Here is a 23,009-nt window from a genome sequence, read left to right on the forward strand (position 1 = left end):
ATATATATATATATATATTTTTTTGACCAAACTTGTTAACTTGTAAATCCATGAGAGTAGGTAGAGGGGGGGGGGAATCAGTGGCAGATTCAGGGGGAGAACGATGGGGGCTCGCGCCCCCTAGCGTAGTCTAAAGTAGTGTAATTTACTTAATTAACGCAAGTTTGCGTTAACTAAACTTGTTCCTAACGCAAGTTTATCGGATCAATCTATTTTGCGCCCCCCCCCTAAAAAAATCCTGGATCCGCCCCTGGGGGGAATTGGCGGTTCTTTCCTAGAAAACTCACTACACACAAGAAAAATCAATAAAAACGAGTGTAAAGCTTAAGTTGTGTTAGAAAACGGTAAATTAGAGCCTCCACCCCCATGAACGACTGGTTGGCAACACCAAAAAAAATTCAAGCTACGCTCATATTCGAATCACTTCATAGGCCATATGGGATCGATCCCAACTGCACCCATATGTAGGAGATCTAAATGTAAGGATAAGGCACGGGCACAGAAAGAGGAATGTTTAAGGCCTGTATCCTCTGAAATCTCAGAGTTCTTAAGAATCCCCTGTTTTGGTGTTCAAACTTGGCTCCTCTCCTAAAAAAATGGATCCTGAAGATTTTCCTGATTCTCACGGAATTTCTTATGTTTTCCTTACTAATTTGTGAATTTTGGCCCCTTTCTCAAAGTTTGCCCTTTTTATATATAAAGGCTAACTATTACCTATCATTTCTTTAAATTATCCTTCCTTTTTTAGATACTTAGGCTACTTTGTCAAAATAAAACATAAGTTTGAAAAAAAAAACTAAATCAACAAACAACTGAATGTTTTTGACCTTTCGCCATTTGCCCTACCATTCCCACGAAAAAAAAACAAAAACAAAACAAATGCAAGAGTAATTAGAGATCTTTATACCTGGCAACCCACAAGCTTCGTTCTGACTTCCTTATTTTCAAATTACAAAATTCAGCATCTGACTCACAAAAAAAAGGCAACAATATAATTATTCAGTAATCTTAACTGTTTGACCTAAGGCTAAGGATGTATCAAAAACCTTGAAAAATTCTGACAGAAAGAATCCTGGTAGGGGGTCCTCCCATCGATTCATTATCTGCAATTGACTTCATTTAGTTAATGGTCTCGAAAGATCGGAGCTGGAGGGTATTATTGAAAGGAATTACTTATGTAGTTCGACATTTAAGTGTCTTAAAGATTGACTCATTAAGTAAAATCCGCCCCAATAGCTATTAGCTACGAGTTTTCAAAAATGTAATTTTAATGAATATGTGGTTAAGGTATGTACCTCTAAATTTTTCTCTGGGCTGGCCTCTTGTCTTTCTTTTTTATTCTTTAGACCCGAGGTGCCTTTTCACGAAAACCTAGGAGGGCCAATGTTACCAGTTCGTGTCACGCTTTGATTCACGGCGATGCCCGATTAGCAGATCTGCACACATATGGGGTAAGTGAAACCGCACGACCCTGAAACGTGGGGGCTTCGAAAAGTTGTGGAAACGTGCTAGATGATCTCCAGAGGAAATAATTAGGGATAGTTTTAGATACTCGTTCAAACGAGTGTATGTCAAGCAGTATGCTGCACAGAAAAAGTGGCTTGATCCCTCCGTTTTGGGCTGTAGCGAGAGAAAGGTTAAGGTGGTTAGCTGATTTTTTAGGGATGAAGGATAGCAGGTTGCAAAAGATCGTGCTATTTGGCAATCCAGCCAAACAAGAAGCTGGATGTAGATGGGGTAAATCATTGCTGTGTCCCGTTGATTTTCTGGGTTTCGTTCATATATTAAAATTATTTCCATTCCTTTAAAAGTAGAGATGGGTAAACATAGGCAAGTTTGCATTACTTTATTTCAGGGGGATTGGTCAACTATATCAGACACAATTAAAAAAAAAAGCTCAAGATTTCGTGAGGGAGGGGTATGGGCATAAACAAATATGTTTAAAATATACTAGTTATTTCTAGTCTGTTTATTTTGGTAGGTATCAAAGCGAATAAAAACATGAAAAACAAACAATGATTCTACATATCCAGCATAACATCAAAACCCCCTCAATGAGAGAAACTTTAATAAATTGAAAATCGCAGTTTTTCTGTTTAAATTTGTCTGCATTCACTCAGCATTTTATATAAAGCGAAACCCCTTTTACTTACTAACTTGAACAAAAAGTCCAGTGAACTATGGCTTGGAGCGAACTCCCCTTTCTACAATATTTTTAACATGAAATTTCCCTTTTTGACGGAAATTCACAAAACATCACACCTTCTTTATGATTCCTTCGGGCAGTTTTCGCTACACATCAGCTCCCTTATGAAGGACATGTTTCGATAACCGTTGTCGATCAACTCCTTTTTTCAATGTTCACCTGATTTCTGTGTATGGCCTGCTGGTTAGTTCACGAACGTGTTGCCGCACTGCACTGGTTACGTGTGATGGTATTTTATGGCACTGTGACGAATTTAAATTATGATTTAAATGGAAGATGTATTTGAATGCTGCATATTGGGATTGTAATTTATGCTAGAATAATACCTGCTTCGTTGTTATCACCTATCTGCGTATTAAATTACTATAGTATTACTGTCGCAAGATTACAAAAGCTATAGAGTTGCAGCTTTTTTTGCCAATTTATAGAATCCATGGCTATGATGTCCATATAGCCAAGCAAGGATTGTATGATTTTATTCTCGGGGGAGGGGGTACAACTTCGAAAAATACGGAAATTGTGTGGATAACGTTAGAAAATATAGGAGAAATTGTGAAAATGTTTGTATTTCTTAAGTGAGGGTGGCATGGACTCGTAGGCCCTCTACCTACCTACAAGCCTTTCGGTAGTTTACATCCATCTCAACGGTTATCAGCTTTTTTGTTAATGGTGCACTTAATAGCATATGTAACTGTAGAGGCAGATTTGGCTGAATTTTTGGCGAATTTGGCTAAAAAGATTGAAAACAAGTCATAGACAGCGTACTTGCGTCTGCTGCCATTGTACAATCACGGAGATTAATCTTCTGCAAATATAATAACCAATTACAAAAAAATAACTAATATGACGGGCTTACCTTTGTTAGGTTCCAGCTTTAAGTATCACGGCATTTTTGAAATTCTGACCTGCTTAAGAACATCCTCCGTCAAAATTGTGTATTCTGGCACGCCGTTTAAGAATTGGTGTTCTAATCCGAACTTGTGAAGAATGTAAATAGCCTAATAGATTTGAGTTATCAGCCGTGAGTCTAGGGAGCTTACCGTTTAACAAATTCCCATGCAACACCTGAATTTCAAGTCCTAGGTGATAACGCCTCGTCCTGCTGGAAGTACAAGTAAAAATAAGTATTAGAGTAGCCTGTTAGACATTTGCTACTACCTCACGGGAAAGTGGCGAAACACCACTTTATATATATATATATATATATATATATATATATATATATATATATATATATATATATATATATATATATATATATATATATATATATATATAGAAAGAGAGAGAGAGAGAGAGATGAACTTGCTACACTTATGTTCATTCTGTTATAAAAAAAATACCGTTTTACTTGTTTTTTCACATTACTTTCTGTTACCATAATCACTGAAGCTTACAACACAAAGTTAACGTCAAGTAAACTTTAATTTTGTAAATTTTTCTGACGTGTTTTGATTTGTGACTGCCAAAGCGTACTGACTTGTTAAAGAAGCCAAAAAAATTAACCATCTAAAGCTTATTTCGAACCACAAAACTGCTCCAAAATAGCTTTTACTGAAGATTGCAAATGTTCATTTTGTTCCTAAACTTCAGTTTGTGTATGTGCATGAGTTAAAAAGTGATTAGTTCACTTGTCACCTTTATGCAATGACATCTGCTCACCTCAGCCTTTGTTCTCATAGAAAGTCAAAGAATACAAAAATCGATTTCCATAGTGACAGAGTACATCATTCCCCATGGTAAATTAATAGCCTATATGCTGTTAACACGTAGGAACGACATAAGTAAAGATAAATGAATACACAGGCATAGTATCTAATATGACTTTATTTAAAAATTTGGGCTTTCATATTTATATGTATTTTCAAACAGTTCGTGGTAACGAACTGTAAGCAAGGAGCGACCCGGTTCAATAGTAACCGAAACTCTAAAAACCGGAATTTTGATACCAATAGATACATCAATAGAATCAAATATTTATGCTGATTTCAAATATGTAAGTTTCATTAAGTTTAGTTTTACCCATCAAAAGTTACACTCCTGAAACAATTTGCCTTATTTTCGAAAAAAAAGGAGGAAACACCACCAAAAAGTCACACCATCGAATTCAGCGTATCAGAAAACGCTTAGGCGGAAATTTCAAGCTCCTATCTGCAAAAATGTGGAATTTTGTATTTTTGGTCAGAAGACAGATCACTGATGCGTGTTTATTTGTTTGCTTTTTTTTTCTCCAGGGGTGATCGTATCGATCCAGTAGTCCCAGAATTTCGTAATAGGGCTCGGAAATTAAAAGTTCTAGTGCCCTTTCTAAGTGACCAAAAAGTTGGAGAATAGGGCTCGGAAATTAAAAGTTCTAGTGCCCTTTCTAAGTGACCAAAAAATTAGAGGGCAACTTGGCCCCCTCCCATGCTCATTTTTTCTCAAAGTCACCCAATCAAAATTTTGAGATAGCCATTTTGTTCAGCATTGTCGAAAATCTAATAAATATATCTTTGAGGATGACTTAAGCCCCCACAGTTCCCGGGGGAAGGGTTGGAAGTTATGAACTTTGCCCATTGTTTACATATAGTATTGGTTAATGGGAAGTATAAAGACGTTTCAAGAGGGATTTTTTTCCGATGGGGGGGGGGGGTCGGAGGAGCGGGTTACGGGGGAGGATCCTTCCATGGAGGATGTTTCCTTGGGGGAAGGGACATTGCTATGAATGGGGCGCTGGATTTCCCTGCATTATTTAAAAAAACGATCAGACATAAAATAAAAAAACTAGTTTTTTCAACTGAAAGAAAGGAGCAACTTTAAAACTTAAAACGAACAGAAATTATTACATATATGAGGGGATTCGCCTCCTAGTCAATACCTCGCCCTTTTCGCTTAAAGTTTTTTTTTAGTACTTTCAAAAGAGCTATCTATTCTAATCACTGTATATATAATTAGCAGTATGATCTTTCTCTATCTCACCCATTATAAAAACCCGGGCCGAGATGCGAGTGCTCCAGAGAACGTAAAAACATAAGCGACATTAGATCTTTTCACGGGTAGATAAGTCAGATTTCTCTTGAAGGCCAAACTTGGCTTCAACGTTGAAACACTAAATTTTAAAGAAACTAATTTTAAATTAATTTATTCCAATACATACATGAAAATCGGTAATTAGTAGTGCAATGTTATTATTAGATGTTTTTAGGAATTAAAAGTATGTTTCGAAGTCTCAAGTTGGTTTCAAAGGCATTTTGAGAAAGTTTCTGCCAAAATACGTGTTCCGGGGTAAATTGGACCGCTGATGGCAGATCAAATGAGAGGAGCTGTTTGTACGCGCCGTATATATATATATATATATATATATATATATATATATATATATATATATATATATATATATATATATATATATATATATATATATATATATATATATATATATATATATATATATATATATACTACGAAAACTTTACGGAAAAGAAAGTTTTTTTAAAGAAAAGTAATGTCCATATTAAACTTAAGATCAGTAGAAATAGAAGCCTACAATTACTCAAACTCAAAACGACCAGAAATTATTATTAAAAAATTTAATATTAATACTGTTAGCCATTCGCTTGCCCTGGAAAATCAAACGTTAAATTTAGAGGCTGAAATCTTTGAGATATACAGCTAAAAATGTATTATTTCTTAAAGTTCTTCTTTAGAAAAGCGTTTTAGAAATATTTTAGAAATTGGGCCGTAAAAGGTCTAAGATTATACAGACTCAGCAGTAAGTTTATTTTCTGGCAAACAGACTGCAAGAATATTCTATAATAGGAGCTTTTCTAGCGCAAAGCCCCGTAAAATTTTGGATCTTCCACTAAAATGTGTGATGTCCTTCAATTTTTTGAAAACTGCCTAAGAATTTTACGAAAAACACTTCTTAACAGACGTTTGGTATTTTCTTGGATAGCGCTATTGTGGCAACTTTTACTACAGCAACCAATAATTAGAACCCAAGTCCTAAAATTGGTCTCAATCAGGAACCTTTATCGCTATCTAAATTCACGAAGTGCAAAGATTTTGAAACAGAGGTGTTTATTCTTTAAAGTTCAGGAAAGGTCTGCCCATTTCATACAAAAACATTGTTTGAAAACGAAAATAGTGTTATCTCGGCTTTCCGCCAAAACAGGTAATTAGCCTTCTTCAAGTTTCACAGGAACTACAATCTGAGAAAATAAAAATCACGACGTGAAAAAAAAAATGATAAACCATCCAGTGGCGGATCCAGAGGGGGCACCCCCCCCAAACGTAGTTTAAAGTAGTTTAATTTACCTAATTAACGCAAGTTTGCATTAATTAATCTTGCTCCTAACGTAAGTTTATCGCATCAACCTATTTTGCGCCCTCCCCCTAAAAAAAATCCTGGATCCACTCCTGAAACCATCACATCTATTCCACCAGTTATTAGAAGAAAAAAAAATCTTTATTTTCACAAATTTCATCAACCCCCGCCCCCTTTTTTAGACATCCTACATAGGCCAATCAGTTAACGCCACTGTGTATAAATAATAGATTAAGTCATAATTTGTATATAAATTAAGTCATACCTGTAAGATGGGACAGTTGCAAACCACTTGGCCGGCTCAGCAAGTTTTTTTCTGCTTTCGCAATTACGAATAATACAGCTTCGAACCATTTCTCGTTGATTGACGCATACACACTAACCCGCTAATGCATGAATAAGTGGGAGGAGCTTTTTGTTCGCACCGAGAATGAAGAGCCAGAAATCATCTGCGGTAAACTTACTGCCTAATTATATATACAGTGATTCTAATTAACCGGCCTTTTTGATTCAGGGGGTTTTTGATTCGAACAAAATTCGAACTTTAGCGTAAAGAGCAGGGTATCGACTAGGGGGAAACTCCCTAATATACGTAATAAAACATGCGAATATAGAAGTTCGTTGCGTAAGTTAATTCGTAAGTTACTTCAGAACAAAATTTCGAGAAAGCCATTTAGCCAAAAAAGTAAAATTGTTATGCAATTATTCATGTACGGTGTTAGTTTTAATTATTCATGTACGGTGAGCCAAAATTAAAGCTGCACTAATTCAAAAGCGTTCAGAAATTAAATAAAAAAACAAGTTTTTTTAACTGAAAGTAAGGAGCGACATTAAAACTAAGTAATGTCCTTTTAAAACTAAAAACTAAGTTTTAACTGAAAGTAAGGAACGAACAGAAATTATTCCGCATATGAAAGGGGCTGTCCCCTCCTCGATACCTCTCTCTTTACGCAAATTTATTTTTTAAAACAATAAAAACTTTAGCTTAAAGAGCGAGGTATTGAGGAGGGGACAGCCCCCTTTATATACGGAATAATTTCTGTTCGTTTTAAGTTTTAATGTCGCTCCTTACTTTCAGTTAAAAAAAACTTTTTTTTATTTAATCTTTTAAAATGCGGCCTTTCATATATGTATGCGTTTCTTTTAAAATGTGGCCTTTCATATATCTCGTTCTTCATGTCATATTTAAGATTTTTAGGGGGGATAAGGGCTTGAAGTATTATTATTTTGTGCTTACACCTGTTCGTATCCGTTGTGGGTTTTCTTAGTATGATTGAATGTGGGCTCTCTCGACTGTCGGATATAAGTTTAGCTACGTTTAGCCCGTATTTTTTTTTTATTTCAGCCACTTAATTACTATTATCATTATTATGAACGGACTCAACAAACTGAGTTGAAGCTCTGGCCACTAAAGCTCATTGCCACCGCATAGGCCACTGATTTTTATGGGAACAGAATACATCTTTTCCCTTGATAAATTAATCGCCTAGGTATTTTTAAAACGTGGTAACCATATAGGTAAAGACATGTGAATATTAAAATGTGGCAGCTAGTACATCTTTCTTTTAAAATGTGACCTTTCATGTTTATTAGCTTACACGATATTGTCTCCGGAGTACCAGGTTGATGTTTTTAGGCTTATACTAGGAATAAAGTTTTCTTGTAAATACAAGCACAGATTTAGCTGATGCAAATTGTATGAAAATAGATTCATTATAAAATTTAGAATTTTTGGGGGCGGTGGGGGGTGGGGGTGGGATATGATGAATCTTTCCCATGTATAGTGTATACTACCCTCTTTCTATGTCTTGGGGATTTTCTCAGTGTAAAAAAAGGGCTTTCTTGGCGCTAGTTTAACCTCAGTAGTTCTCAACCTTTTTTTGTGTTTAAAATGGAGCTAGGATTATAAATTGATATAGGTATATCTGTCTCAATGTAAATAAAAATATTAAACGCCAAAAAATTAGTATAGCCCTAAACTCAAATAAAAATTCAGCATGCTCCGATTTTAAAAATAACTGTTTCCAAAAATAGAAGGGAGCTGTCATCCCCTCAGAACCCATATTACATCTCTTGGAAATTGGAGGTTTCACTTTTAAATTTTGAAAATGGAACTTAGTCATGAAGTTTTGAGGCATAAAGCACTTTCTTACCACGAAAAGATCCATTGACCCTCTTCCAATAGATAATCTGCAACTATGCAATCTTGTACAACTGTTAGTATTAGGCCCTTGGCCGTTTCCAGGATTTTTGTTTGGGGGAGGGTGTTTTTATAGAGGGTTTACAAAAAACTTAACAACACCTATCAAAAATTCATATACAATTCATTTTTGTTACCTTTTTTTTTAGTCTGACAAAATTTCGCAGGGGGGGGGGGGCTCATACCCGGTAATACCCCTGGATTCGGTCTTGATTTGGCCTACTATATAAATGGCTAAAATACCTGTTCATTGTGTATGAACTAAATTTAATAATGAGGCTGCCACTGCTCGGTAGTAACTGGTATATTATAGAAATAGCTTTTCAGTCGTTTTAAGAATCGTTTTAAAGGACAACCGCTTAAGATTATTAGACTCGTTGAACTGTGCTCCTTTTTGGTTACCCCCCGTTAAGTTCTAAAATTACGCAAATTTTCCTTGTGGAAAATAACTGTGATTTTAAATTTGATGAATTATATATATTTGGAATCAGTGTAATGGAACCCCGTAACAAGATATCAGAACGCAGCTCAAACTGCAATAGCAAGTTCAACATATCTGAGAACCCAGTGTGTAAGTCCCACTCTATCTGAAACAATATTCTTTCCTGAATTAATCAACACACGTTCAAGATTTGACTCTTGTCATAGCGCAAATGGATAAATATGTAAGATTTATGAGAATGTTTAGGATGATGAGATTTACATCTATTCCGTCAATCTTTTCCTTTCGTTATCATTCAGATCAGTTTTGACGGTGACTAACCTGTTTCTAGAGTGATCAATTATTTATTTCGGCCAACCAAATTTCTTTCTCAAGACAATTCAGCCGAAAGAGAGAAAAAGCGACTGAATTCCCAAGGATTGAAATTTCGAAGTTCCTAGCTGATCATTATGAACGACACCTGTGTGTAGCGTGAGGAAGATTTATTAGAAAAAATAAATACGCTTTTCAGGTAATGAAAATACGCTTTTCAGGTGAAATACGCTTTTTCAGGTAATGTTCAGAAAACATACCACAAGGGAAAATTGAAGTTTCTTAAGATTAATGTTGGTCCCGTCGACCCGTACCTTCCTGTTTTTACACATTCAAAAACTGATTACTAAATCATAACCGTGCCCTTCCCTTTGGCATATTCAGGGGATGAGATTGTCCATCATTACCCCTGATGAACGTGATTTAGACTCTCAGGTACTTGTTTAGAATCCAGTTACTGCGCGATAAGTGAAGTTTCATTAATGCTAATGAAATAAAACAAAATAGGATGAAAATATAATAGTTCAGAAACAAATTTGGGCTATATATTTGCACATTAGGGGGTGGGGTGGGGGGTAAAGCATAGCATATATTATATTCGTAACCAAACCTAGGTAACTTTTTTCGCCCCTTCAACCCCAAAAACTTAAGTTTAAATTTTTGTCACGGAGTGAGCATTACCTCTCTAGGCAGCGAAAACCTGTTTTTCATATAGCATCTTTGAGATTTCAATGTGGTCTTTCCCGCGTGTTTACTGAATTCTAAACAAGTACCGACTCTCAAATCACCGGTGTATGCTGGGTGTACGAACAAATCCATGTAAAAACATTTCACTGGGTAAGTATCACAATTTTTTCTAGGGGCGCCAAAAAACAAACTTTATTTTGATATTGAAAAAATATATTTTATCCCTAATCTGGGTTTTAACCCAGACACTTCTTCAATTGGACCACCTTGTTTTAACCAGAATTTAGGTACTTGTCGGTTATTGAACACATTCAAGGATTATGCTTTGGATACATCTAAAAAAAACCGGTTTCATAGCTACAAAAGCAAGTGATAGATGATACAATGCATTGGACTTAGATAGAATCCATTTGACTTGAATAATCTGGGCTATATATTTGTACATTAGGGATGGGATGGGGGTTATGTTAGGTTGGGTTTCCATAATTTTGTTTCTAAAGTATTATTTTATCATCATGTTTTGTTATTTTTCATTAGCTTTTTGGGTGTGTTTCCAATAATTACCAGAATTTTGATATTCTTTTACTAACCGGGTTAAAGCGAATAATATGTATGGCGCTACAAAAAACTCTATAGTAATTTGTAATATTTTTAAGAAAACGGTTAGAGAAATTTAACGTTCAAATTATGAGTTTTAGATGTATCAGTTTCCACGGAAATTTATTCATTTGTGCTTTTTTTTTATGTGTATACCTGCATGGTTAGGTTTCGGGTCTGGGCTGGGCTGTATACCTGGTCCGGGTCTGGGCTGTATACCTGCATGGTTAGGTTTCGGGTCTGGGCTGCGATAAGGAATTGCAGCTCTCTTTTTCTTCTTCTTTTCCTTTCTTTTTTTTAATTTATGGTGATAATGAGTTTTCTACCCCTGCACAAGCTCTGTCCTTAGGTGCACTATTATTTTTTGTGTGACTGATTTAAATAAAGAGTTTCACAAAAAAGTTTAAATTGAACATAATTAAAAAATTGTCGTGTGGATACATGTGACGTGCTATTACTATTGTTATTACTGTAGTAATAATGACAAAAAAACCACAGCGTGTGTTAACGCACGAAATGTTCTATAGTTTATTCTGATGATGAAAACTGGAGGTGAGCCATTAAACTTTTTCCAGTTGGTTTATCGTCGTGATTTGGCACTGTTTTCTCTCTTTGTGTCCTAAAGCATAAATGTTTTTTGTCACTCTGTATTTTAGAATCAGGTTTTTGCAGGGCTGTTGAATATATATATATATATATATATATATATATATATATATATATATATATATATATATATATATATATATATATATATATATATATATATATATATATTATGTGTGGGTTGTGTGTGTGTCAGCGGCGGATCTAGGGGAGGGACGGGGGTGGGGGGGGGCGCCCCCTAACATAGTCTAAAGTTGTGTAATTAATTAATTAACGCAAGTTTGCGTTAATTAAACTTGCTCCTAACGCAAGTTTATCGGATCAACCTATTTTGCTTCCCCTCCCCTAAAAAAAACCTGGATCCGCCCCTGGTGTGTGTGTGTATATGTCAAATGTGTGTAATTTAGGTTGTAAGTGAAAGTCACTAAATCTGTATTTAAACAAAAGATAAATAGACAATATTTGTTTCGAAGCCAGATTTTATCTAAGAAGGTAGTATATAGCAAACACGTCAAACCTGCCTTACGTCCGAGAATCTTTATGAAATATTTGACACCCCTGTAAAGTATTTGGAACGTAAATTCGAGAAGGCTTTTTCCGGTGTCTCGTTTCTTAGAGATTTGGCCATGTATATGTCAACGAGAACAGTCCAGGGGGGCTTTTGGGACTAAAGCTAGTCGTGGGAAAGGGGTCCGTTCCCAGGCATGGTTGAACAACCAATGGCTGGAACTTCCGTTCCAGGAAAGTTACATTCTTGGCTCAGTTCTAAAGGCAGTCCATCTTTCGCCTCCGTCGTAGCTAGTTGTTCTTGTGCTACCTTATTTTCTCTATGTGTATTCTCACGTTATTTAATAAAGACCATGTACCAACGTTTATCGTCTCTCTTTGGAATTTACGTAAACCATCACATCTGCCAATACAATAAGGGTATATGGAAAGAACTAAAAAGAGCTTTACAGAGTGGTGGCAAGTGGTTAAAACTAGTGGAGCATATATCACTAGTCGAAAACCTCCAAGTGACACTTGAGTGACCGTTATAAGTACTTACGACATCTTACGCTACATACTGGCAACATATTGAAGAGCTATTTCACCCGCTACCAAAATTGCTTGTGCTATTGAGCCGCAAATACTACAAAAGACTGATAAAAAGACATCGAAATGTTACGAGGTATTGAAATTTTTTCTATTCAAAGCGCCTTCTTGAGAAACACTTTCTTTTAAATGAACATTTTGAAATAGGCTGTTACACAATGCCTAATATGGATTTCCTCGCGATAGCTTCTACATACTAATTCAAATTTCTACAACTGAAAGTCTTCGGTTGATTTCTACCTTCACTTAGCCATTTTACGTTTGGTGTTTTTTTTTCCCTGATTTTATACATTCGACGTGTGATCTACATTTGACAGTTTCCAAACAAAATTTAACATTGTGAATTCGATAATCGAAAATTAATTCTCAATTGTGACTCCATTTGACGCTAGTGATTTAATTGAGACCAACTGCAATTGGATGTAAGACAGACAACCTTTCGTAAGTGATTTAACGCGGTTAAACAACCCAGTAAATTTTATTAGACCCTTGTTGTTAGAAGTGAAGTTATTGTCCAAAATTTAGCGTCCGTAATTAAAGAACGGTGTTTAAAACAAATATTTAAATTTTTAGAATAACTGCTTTTCAAATTTTAATCTCAATAAGTCAGTTTTTATTCCTGTTCTCGATCAGGCGGAAACTGGATATAACAAAAAGGTTGCTTTTGATTTTGTAAGACAGTGAAGGATAAATGGCATAGTTCCACCTCTTTTATTTGACTCAAATGATCCTGATTTCGATCAAGATGAACTTTATGATTACCTTCAAAAGATCAAGACATGGGTACCAACAAACCATCCAACTCCCCTGTGCACCACCCCAATTAATCCTCCAATAGAACAGCCTCAACAGTCCCAAGTAATAGGATCGCTAATTGACCCTTTTTTTTTAGTAATAACGCCACTCACAAAGTCAGAAAGTGGAAAAATAATTAAGTTTGTTACAAAATTTGTTACAAAGTTACAAAAATTGAGTTTGTTGCAAAGTTAAAAAAATTTAAGTTGTTGTTAAATTGGTCTGATTCAAAAGCTTTGCGTCATTTTTGGCCCATGGTTTGTTTCGCTCCTTTTTTGGGAATCTGGATCCCACGATTATAAATTTGTCAAGTTTAAAAGGTGGATTACTTGCAGTATTTACCCCAGACACAATAGTAGGCAAAATGGTTGCAGGGTTTGTAGGCGTGGCTCAATTTAAGGAATAGGGTATATCTATTCTATAGAAGGATGCAAAAATTAGGATGGTCATGTAGGGCGTACGTATAAGCCTGGTATTTCGGTTTAGGTCTTGGCTGATTTGCTTTAAATTTATTAAAGGAGTGGATCAGACTGTCATACACACGGTCTTTTTTAGACACTAGCGACGAAATTTTTTTTTTGTTAGGTGTTGCGTCAAAGGGTGCAACATAATATGAACAGATAGAACAGATAGTGGGGAAAGGAGACACGTCTTCTTTTTCCGATGAATTTCTTTCTGCGCTGACGAGGGTGAAATTTGGACTCAATGATAATGAGAAGGCACTGCGAGATGGTACTGATTCCTCGCAGGGCGGTTTGGCTACCCAGGAAAAGGGAGCTGGGTTTGAGGTCCCGTGGGATGGTACTGATGCCTCACGGGATGGGTTTTTTGTTGCACTGCAAGATGGTACTGATTCCTCGCAGGGTGGTTTGGCTACCCAGGAAAAGGGAGCTGGTTTTAAGGTCCCGTGGGATGGTACTGATGCCTCACGGGATGTTTTTTTTGTTGCACTGCGAGATGGTACTGATTCCTCGCAGGGCGGTTTGGCGACCCAAGAAAAGGGAGCTGGTTTTAATGTCCCGTGGGATGGTACTGTTGCCTCACGGGATGTTTTTTTTTGGTTTCACTGCGAGATGGTACTGATTCCTCGCAGGGCGGTTTGGCTACCCAGGAAAAGGGAGCTGGTTTTGAGGTCCCGTGGGATGGTACTGATGCCTCACGGGATGGTTTTTTTTTTGTTGCACTGCGAGATGTTACTGATGCCTCGCGGGGAGGTTTGGCTACCCAGGGAGAGGGAGCTGATTGTAATATCTCGCAAGATGAGGTTGATGCCTCACGGGATGGTTTTAATGCGTAGCGCTTATAGTTATGTAGAAATATCAACAGTAGTACTGCCATTTGTCGAACCACAAGCTAGTAGAGAAAAACCAAATAGGTCTAAACCGAGGCGTTCCGCAGCAATAAGACCCCGAGGATTTTATTGGGAATAATATCTTAACGTCATTGCTGCATGGTATGATTTTTAGAGTTTCTGCAATTTCATTTATCTGTCGCTGGTATTTTCAGGATTAATTAGCCTTTCCCGGTCAGTCCTTTTGCCCTAATTCAAAGTTTATACATAATCCCAACTGTCCTTGTCCTCATCAAATTCAGGGGTATGGGGAACAAGTCTATTTTAAAGTATACAAAGAAAAATGAAGTGTTAAAATATCCAGTTTCCGACTACTGTTATTGGTGTGGTTCGTTTATACTGTATAAATTTTTACTTATGCAAGTATTGTGTAGTGTTTATATTATGTAATTCTTTACTAGTTTATGCTGAAGAATGTTAGTAGGTGAGAAGTGAATAATTTGGGAAGGGTGTTGAATGTTTTGAATTCAATTAAAGTTTGAGGGTTTAATGAGAAGGGGATAAGTCAATTTGGGAAATTTAACTTAAAACAGGGGGGAGAATCTGTAAAGTATTTGTAACGTAAATTCGAGAAGGCTTTTTCCGGTGTCTCGTTTCTTAGAGATTTGGCCATGTATATGTCAACGAGAACAGTCCAGGGGGGCTTTTGGGACTAAAGCTAGTCGTGGGAAAGGGGTCCGTTCCCAGGCATGGTTGAACAACCAATAGCTAGAACTTCCGTTCCAGGAAAGTTACATTCTTGGCTCAGTTCTAAGGGCTGTCCATCTTTCGCCTCCATCGTAGCTAGTTGTTCTTGTGCTACCTTATTTTCTCTGTGTGTATTCTCACGTTATTTAATAAAGACCATGTACTAACGTTTATCGTCTATCTTTGGAATTTACGTAAAACATTACATCTGCCAATACAATAAGGGTATATGGAAAGAACTAAAAAGAGGTTTACACCCCGATTAAAAGCTCGACATTGCTCCCCCCCCCCTCGAGAAAAACTCCGATCCAACCGCGGGTTAGATATTGGTATATCTACGGAGGCCATACCCAATTTCGAGTACCCGGGTTAACTCCTCCCTGAACTTCAAAATAATCACATAGGCCTATAGATGCACAGTTCAGAAGTTTTCCTTGACCCCCCCCCCCCAAAAAAAAATATGTTGAACCCATTCTGAATACAAATCCTGGCTACGTGCCAGATGAACGTGCATTGAAGTTGTGAACAAGAAACTATTTGTCGGGCACTCTCTGAGAATCTATTGGGTTTCTGAGAGGGACTCAAAATTTAAAAATAAAAATTACTACACTTATCAATTAAGTCAATTATCTGTAATCAATAAAAATGATAAGATTTGATTTTTAAAACATTTAGAAATTATGGGAAATTATTGAATTATATTAATATACTATGAGGTACTTGTCCCTCTTTAAAATCTCCCCAGTTTCTCCTTGCACGTGTCCCCCTTTGTGCAGATCTGATCTAAAAAGGAATGCAACGCTGAAAACAGCTCCTAAACCTATATTAAAATTCCGTTGCTCGAACACAAAAGCCATTTTTCAAACGGTTCTTTATTAGCTCCAAAAATGGCACCGGAAATTGGCATGCTGCTTTGCCTACTTTAGTTATGTGTGTAATAATTTATAGGGACCAGAATGGTATTCTACCAGAATGGTAATAGCTGAAAAGCCATGAATTATTAGAACTTGGTAAGTTCTATTGAATAAGGCTGGTAAATAGTGAGAGAATGTATTCGTCTTTCGTCTGCACATAAGTATGGTGAACGTAATCATCAACCCCCATAGGAAGAGCTGTATGCCTCATGGGCCTCTCCCTTCAAGAACAAAACAGACAAAGAAAGGAAATTTGTAATCTTTAAAAAAAGTGAGGTTTTTTTTCGAGGTTGTATTTTCCGGGGGGTAAACATGTAGCCCCATATTTCTGAAGAGTCCCAACTTTCAAAAATCTTGCAAACCTGGTAGAGGTCATTACTTGTAGCGTAATTCTGGCATGCGTTGTGCAAGCTCTGCATTGTATTGCCTCACGTGGTGGAAATGTGGCCCGCAGGGCAAAACAACTGGTACTCTTATATTTGCTCCAGGTGGTTGTGAGGGCAACCTCTTCCCACATTTCTACCTGGGGCGAATCTACAACATTTTCATTGGGGGGGGGGGCAAGAGGGGTCTACTTTCGGATATTCAAGGAGCATGGGCTATATAATAATTTGTTACCCCCATTACTGGGGGGGGGGGCAACTGCTCCCCCCTTGCCTCTCCTAAACGACGCCCCTGATTTTTAGTAACGAAGTAGATTTTTTTCTTTGCTATTGTGCCTGTTCCTCGAACTGTTCGAGCAATTATTCAATTTAAAGACGAAAATGTATAACATGCACATAAAAGCCACCAATTATCCGTTTTTTTTCTCTTTTATAGCAAAATTGGCCTATTAAACCGTCTGTGAAATGAATGTAATTATTTTAAAAGCATATCTTGCATCGTCATCAAATATATCTCCGTACTAGGAAAGGTGTGTATTATTAGATATTATACGGTGTCATTTTTGCTTTTTATTAAAAATGGAAACAGTTTATAAGTGATATAATAATGACACGGCAGTTTTAGAACGTTAAAGTATGACTTTTAGTGTCCTTTTTAAGTAACCAAAAAGATTGTGATAAGGGAAAATGGTGTTTTTTGGCGCTATTTAGTGGCATCAACTACAATTTTGACCCAAAGAGAAACAAGTTGCTATAGGTTGAAAATTCTGGGGTAACCAATCAATCAATTTTAATCAATTTGCCACATGGCCCTAATTTGTTCCTAAATTGCCATATACTTCATACAACATAAGTGGTTAATATGTGGTAATCTCTTTTTTAGCTTCTATATCATTCAATGCATAAAAATAGCCTAATCCATTAACCATCGACTTTTCTAGTGTTTGAAGCAACGAGTTAAGACTATAATATGATCAATCAAATATTCTAGTAAAACTTCACTAAGACATATCTTTATGTTTTGTAAGATTAATGTAGAAAATTTGTAGAAATTCTGGTAATTTAAACAATGGTTTTTGACCGTAAAAATACTTTCAAACTAGTAACTTATGTCACATTTTGCTGGTATTCTGTAACCAATTTGGTATTGTATGTTCAAATTTTTATTTTTTGTTATTGAATGGTTGACAAACGCGTTCAGGGGGTGCCTCAATACCTTGCCCGTCCCCATATCAATTTGTCGGAAATTTCTCTTTTCTTAAGTTTCCCATATAAGACGTCTATATTTTTGTGTTTTGGGGCAGTTTTGCCCCCCCTCCTTGAAATTTTAACCCAATCCCAAAAAAAATTCCAGGTTATGTGCCTTCGTGAAGACGTAAAACTTGTATACAACAGAATATAAGACAGCAGTGATAATTTGTAAAATTTGTTTGTAAGCATTTTGTTACGTTTTTACGAGTCGGGCAATTTTTTTTTGGGGGGGGGGGGGTGCAAACCTTATCTGCCCCCTGGATATGGTCTTGGTCAAGGGTAACCTGGAAAATAGCGTTGCCGTTACTGAATTAGCTTCAGTTGACAATTCTTCTTCATTACAAAATTTCTTTCAAAATGTTTTGTTTTAATTGTCTGTTGCTGCCGTGGTTCGCTCTTTACCAGGGGTTGTCAATTTACGAAAATGTAGGGGAGGGGGTAAAATTAATTTTTCAAAGTAATATGGAGAGAACATAGTTGCTTTTCAATTTTTTCAGTGACAAAAACAAGATACTTTCAAAATCTAGAGGGGGACCAAAAAATGAAGGCCATTGTCCCTCCCCAATTTGCCCCTGTTTCTTTACTTGGTCACAGCCACCGCTGCAGCGATGACTTAAGAGGTATGGTCCCTTAATTTGTCGTCAGGTCGATTTGTGGCCAGCTTTTTGGCTTTCTCATAAAGCTGACTGGCTATTACGAGTCATTTTAAATCCAACCTTCTTTTTATTTAATTTTAAAACGCATTTGAGACTCCTGGCACTAAAACAAAGTCAGAATCAGCAGGTGCCAAGAAACTGGCTGGGAAAATAGCATGGAATTAGTCAGGAAGTTTTGCCAAATCTAAAAGTACAACGGTGTAAAGCAGGAACGTACACGAGGGGAGAGGGTTGGTACCCTGAGCCTTCATCCCGAAACCGTAAATTGAATCCGTGGGCAATTCTTATTCAAATTGTCAAATAAAGTTCGGTACTTGGGCATTATATGGGCCTTTCTAAAAAATCAAGTTTGGTTGATGCTAATGAAACAAAATAAAATAGGATGAATATATGGGGTGTTCCCATTTGAGCGCTTTCCCATTTGAGCGCCACGGAATTTTGTTCCATTTGAGCGCCATGGAATTTTGTTCCCATTTGAGCGCCACGGAGTACCATTTGAGCGCCAAACCCAAAATTGTGATTTTGCGGTGGATGAAGCGTGGTTTGCTGCCACATTGACCTGTAGAAATATTTATTGCCACGAAGACAACGAACAAAACTGAGGATTTTATTGGGTCAATGGTTGTGAAAATAACTTCCATTTATAGTATTATAAACTAAGTAAATATATATAGTATTTATGTATACCATATATATTTACTACTAAAGGTATATACAGGTACTTATGCATTATGCGGTATCCACCGCTATATACTGTATGAGGAAAACAGACATGAAGACCCGTCGGTAAATTTTTCGCAGTTGATATTATTGACATAAGAATAAAGTAAACATACCACTCGATACCTTTTTTATGCTCTTTCCAAATAGAATAATCATTTTTCTGATATGAATTTTACCCCCACCCCTATATATACCAATTCAGGGTATATATTTGCACATTAGGGGGGGGGGGTAAATTTTATTTCTGATGTTAATGGGAGGTAAGTTTAAAATTTACCCCCACCCCCCTAATGTGCAAATATATACCCTGGATTGGTATACATAGGGGTGGGGGTAAAATTCATTTCCGACAAAAATGATTATTATATTTGGAAAGAGCCTAAAAAGGCATCGAGTGGTGTGTTTACTTTATTCGTAAGTCAATAATATGATTTGCGAAAAATTTACCTGATCACCTAGCTATATCACCTAACATACGCAAAATATTATCTGGCGCTAAAATGGGACAAAACTGAACTAATTAAAATACGGCGCGCAACTGGGAAATTCCCATTTGCGCGCCATGGCGCTCAAATGGGAAAGCGCTCAAATGGGATACACCCGAATATATAATAGTTTATAAACAAATTTCGGCTATATATTTGCAAATTAGGGGGATGGGGTGGGGATAAAGAATACCATATATTAAATACTTAACCTAACCTAGGTACCTCCCCCCTATACACCAAAAAACAACAGTTTAAATATCGTATACGCAATGAAAACCACGCTATCATTGTATTACTCTATAGTGGTTAACCCGTCAAAAATGTTTTTTCGTGACTGGTTTCCTTGTAAAGGCCCATATAGTGCCCAAGTACCTAAATTTCGTTTTTTTATTACTTTGCCCCCCCTCCCCCCGCCATTTTTATTGCAGGCTCCAAAAATTAATTCAGTGATTTCAAAGATGAGGATATTAACGTGCCATCGATTCATATTTCTGCCAAATGGATTTTCTTAAGTCTTGCATTTGATTATTCCGACCCTGGTTGGATTTTCTCATATTAATCAAATATTTTTTGTTAACTACTGTATTTCAAGCCACATCGATTTAAGAGATCAAACATTAAAACAACATCGTTGTCACCGAGTGCCAAGACACAAGCGATGAAAGCAGTATGGAATTTACCAACCCCTTTTTCAAATGTCAAAAACAAGGGTGTCAGCCTTTGGATGGTTTAAAGATAAACATTACCTGTCGCCGGACTGCCCTGTAAATTCCAGTTCACGGTTGCTGAACTTGCTTGAAAAAAATAACAAAAGGCTCGAATAGATATTGAAAATCTTTCCAAGGTTTATTGAGAAAGTTGCGCAAAAATCTTTTTAGAAATGCATGTTAATACTTATCAAAATGTGTGTTAAAACATAATAAAAATATAAAAGTATGTATATCATGACTAATCTTTCATCATATAATAAAGATTTTGCCCTACCAATAGTTGTAAAGTAACAATTATTAAGATAAAACTAATTATTTGATGGTAATATTACAACTTTTCATCTCCAATACATTCATGTTAAAATTATAGACTCGCATCTTTTAAACCGTAAGATTGAAAGATTTAACCAAAAGGGGGAGGGGTTGTTGATGCTGAAAAAGAGCTTTTAATGGCTTAAATACTAGTATTTCGGATATATTATTGTCTTCCTCAAGTTAAATGGGAGATGTTTTTGGATAGATCTGAGACCTAGTTGCCGCCTTAAATTCTATTTTTTCTTCTTTTTGATCTCCCTCAGGAAAGTAACATATCCCCCCCCCACCTTGAGGGGCCGAACTAATGAATAACTTTCTGTTGTATGAAGATTGTGAAGACAGTTATGAAAATGGTGGACGTGATTCCTAGCAGTAAGTCCAGGCTAGAGGGGCTGGTACCTTCTGATCCATGTTCCCCATGAACCTTCAGATTTCCACCTATCCCATTTGTGTGTAAGATTCCGGAACAGAATCGGGTTTATTATTCTTACGCATCTATGCATAAATATTTCAAATATTTCCTACGTGTGTATCAGGTTGCGCCTTCTTGTGCGTCAAGAAAATGCTTACTTTTACCTCAACAACTGTTTGAGTTTAATATTAGGGGCGTTTTTTGTAACTCATCAATGTGCTAAGATCTTACATCTTTTGTCAGAAAACGCTTAAAAGTGAAATCTTTGAACAAAGATCTTACATCTTTGGTCGTTTTTGTGCAAACGTCTTTCATCATTCTTCTCTGATCAGCGGTCTGAGAACAATGATGACTGATGAGTAGATCATCAAAGTTATCTCATTATTGTTCTATATGGCAGAACAGTGGCGGTCTTCACACTTTTTACTAACATCTGTGAGCTGTAAGATCTTAGAACAAAGATGAGTTTAAAAAACGATAATCTTTGCAGAAAGATGAAAGATCTTAGATGTAAGATCTTAGTGCTAAAAAACGGGCCTATTATCAATTTTCCGTGCGCCATTGTAATCTTTTATGCCTTCTGCTGATCCAGGTTCTTTGGATTCATATACCTGTCCATGCACGTTGAGAGGATGAGCACCTATGGCACCGGGCCATAGAATCTCAAGATTTCTACGATTTATTTTATAATTTGTCTATTTTTGTCTTCATTCGAATATCCTCCCCCCCCCCCGCCACCTTGAATGGTTTAGCCATATCCGAATAAATTTACGCGTAGAATTTTTGGTACTTATGTAGAAAGCGGTATGTCCGCGAGAAGTGAAGTTTCGTTAATGCTAATGAAATAAAACAAAATAGGATTAAAATATAGTAGTTTATGAACAAATTTGGGCTGTATATCTGCACTTTAGGGAGTGGGGTGTGGGTAAAGCATAGCATATATTAAACACGTAACCTAACCTAACCCAACCTAGGTACCTTTTAGTCCCCTTAAACCCCAAAGATCTAAAGTCTAAATATAGTTCCCACAGTTAGAAACCTTTTGTTTATACTTTACTAGTCAGCCGAAGCCTGTGTATCAATAGCATGTTTGACATTTCGATGCTGTCTTTTGTCGCGCACTTACTGCTTTCTACATAAGTACCAATTTTTGTTCTATTTCACTATTATTTTCGTTATGAGTAGCAATAGTTCTATTCTCATTGTACTACTTTTTTAAAGTACAAAATTAGCCTATGCAAGAAGTAGCCAAACGACTAGCTGGTTGTATTGATTACTATTAGTTTACAAGTCTCATTATATTTCCGTTAACATTTTGTTTCTTAGATAAAGTTGGCGTTTTAGATACACGCAATATTTTAGGAGTTGGTCCACAATAGTTTGGTTGCCAAGAAAATTACCACTCCAGACAGCGAGGTTCCAGAAGTCAACTTGTCACGTTTTTAACAAATGGTTCAAACGATTCTTTCTTTACGCCTGATTGGTTTTGAATAGTCTTCTTTCTCCTGACGGCTTTGTTTCCTTTATAGTTTAACATTTGTAGCGAGTGTTACTATCTTTTTAAATCGTCATGGGACCGAAATACTGAAACAAAAAATTGGTTTTCTTTACGAAGAATTCTATTCTAAGGAACTTCGAAGTACTAAACATGATTTTGGGGTTAAGTTTCAAATTTTTCAAGAGGGGGATTGGATTGGAGGGGTTCGTTGGAGATGACCTCCATCTTTTTAACCCCCTTTGCAGGAAACCCATAAATCTAATGGCTTTTTTGCGCATTCAAAATATTCCTTCAATAAGAAGATTGCTGTCATCCCTCAGCATCGATTTTCCTTCAAACGAATGGAGACCAAGAAATAAATCCCAACTAAATACT

General features: G+C 36.5%; 1 protein-coding gene across 3 annotated transcripts in view; it reads left to right on the forward strand.

The window, feature by feature from the left end:
• Window positions 1–23,009, forward strand: part of LOC148942679 (semaphorin-1A-like) — a 268,011-nt gene that overhangs the window by 45,994 nt on the left and 199,008 nt on the right. The gene's annotated exons all lie outside the window — the stretch shown is intronic.

This window comes from Artemia sp. Qi Xiang Cuo, chromosome 16 (genome assembly GCF_049724085.1).
Source record: "Artemia sp. Qi Xiang Cuo chromosome 16, ASM4972408v1, whole genome shotgun sequence".
Lineage (NCBI taxonomy): Eukaryota > Metazoa > Arthropoda > Branchiopoda > Anostraca > Artemiidae > Artemia > Artemia sp. Qi Xiang Cuo.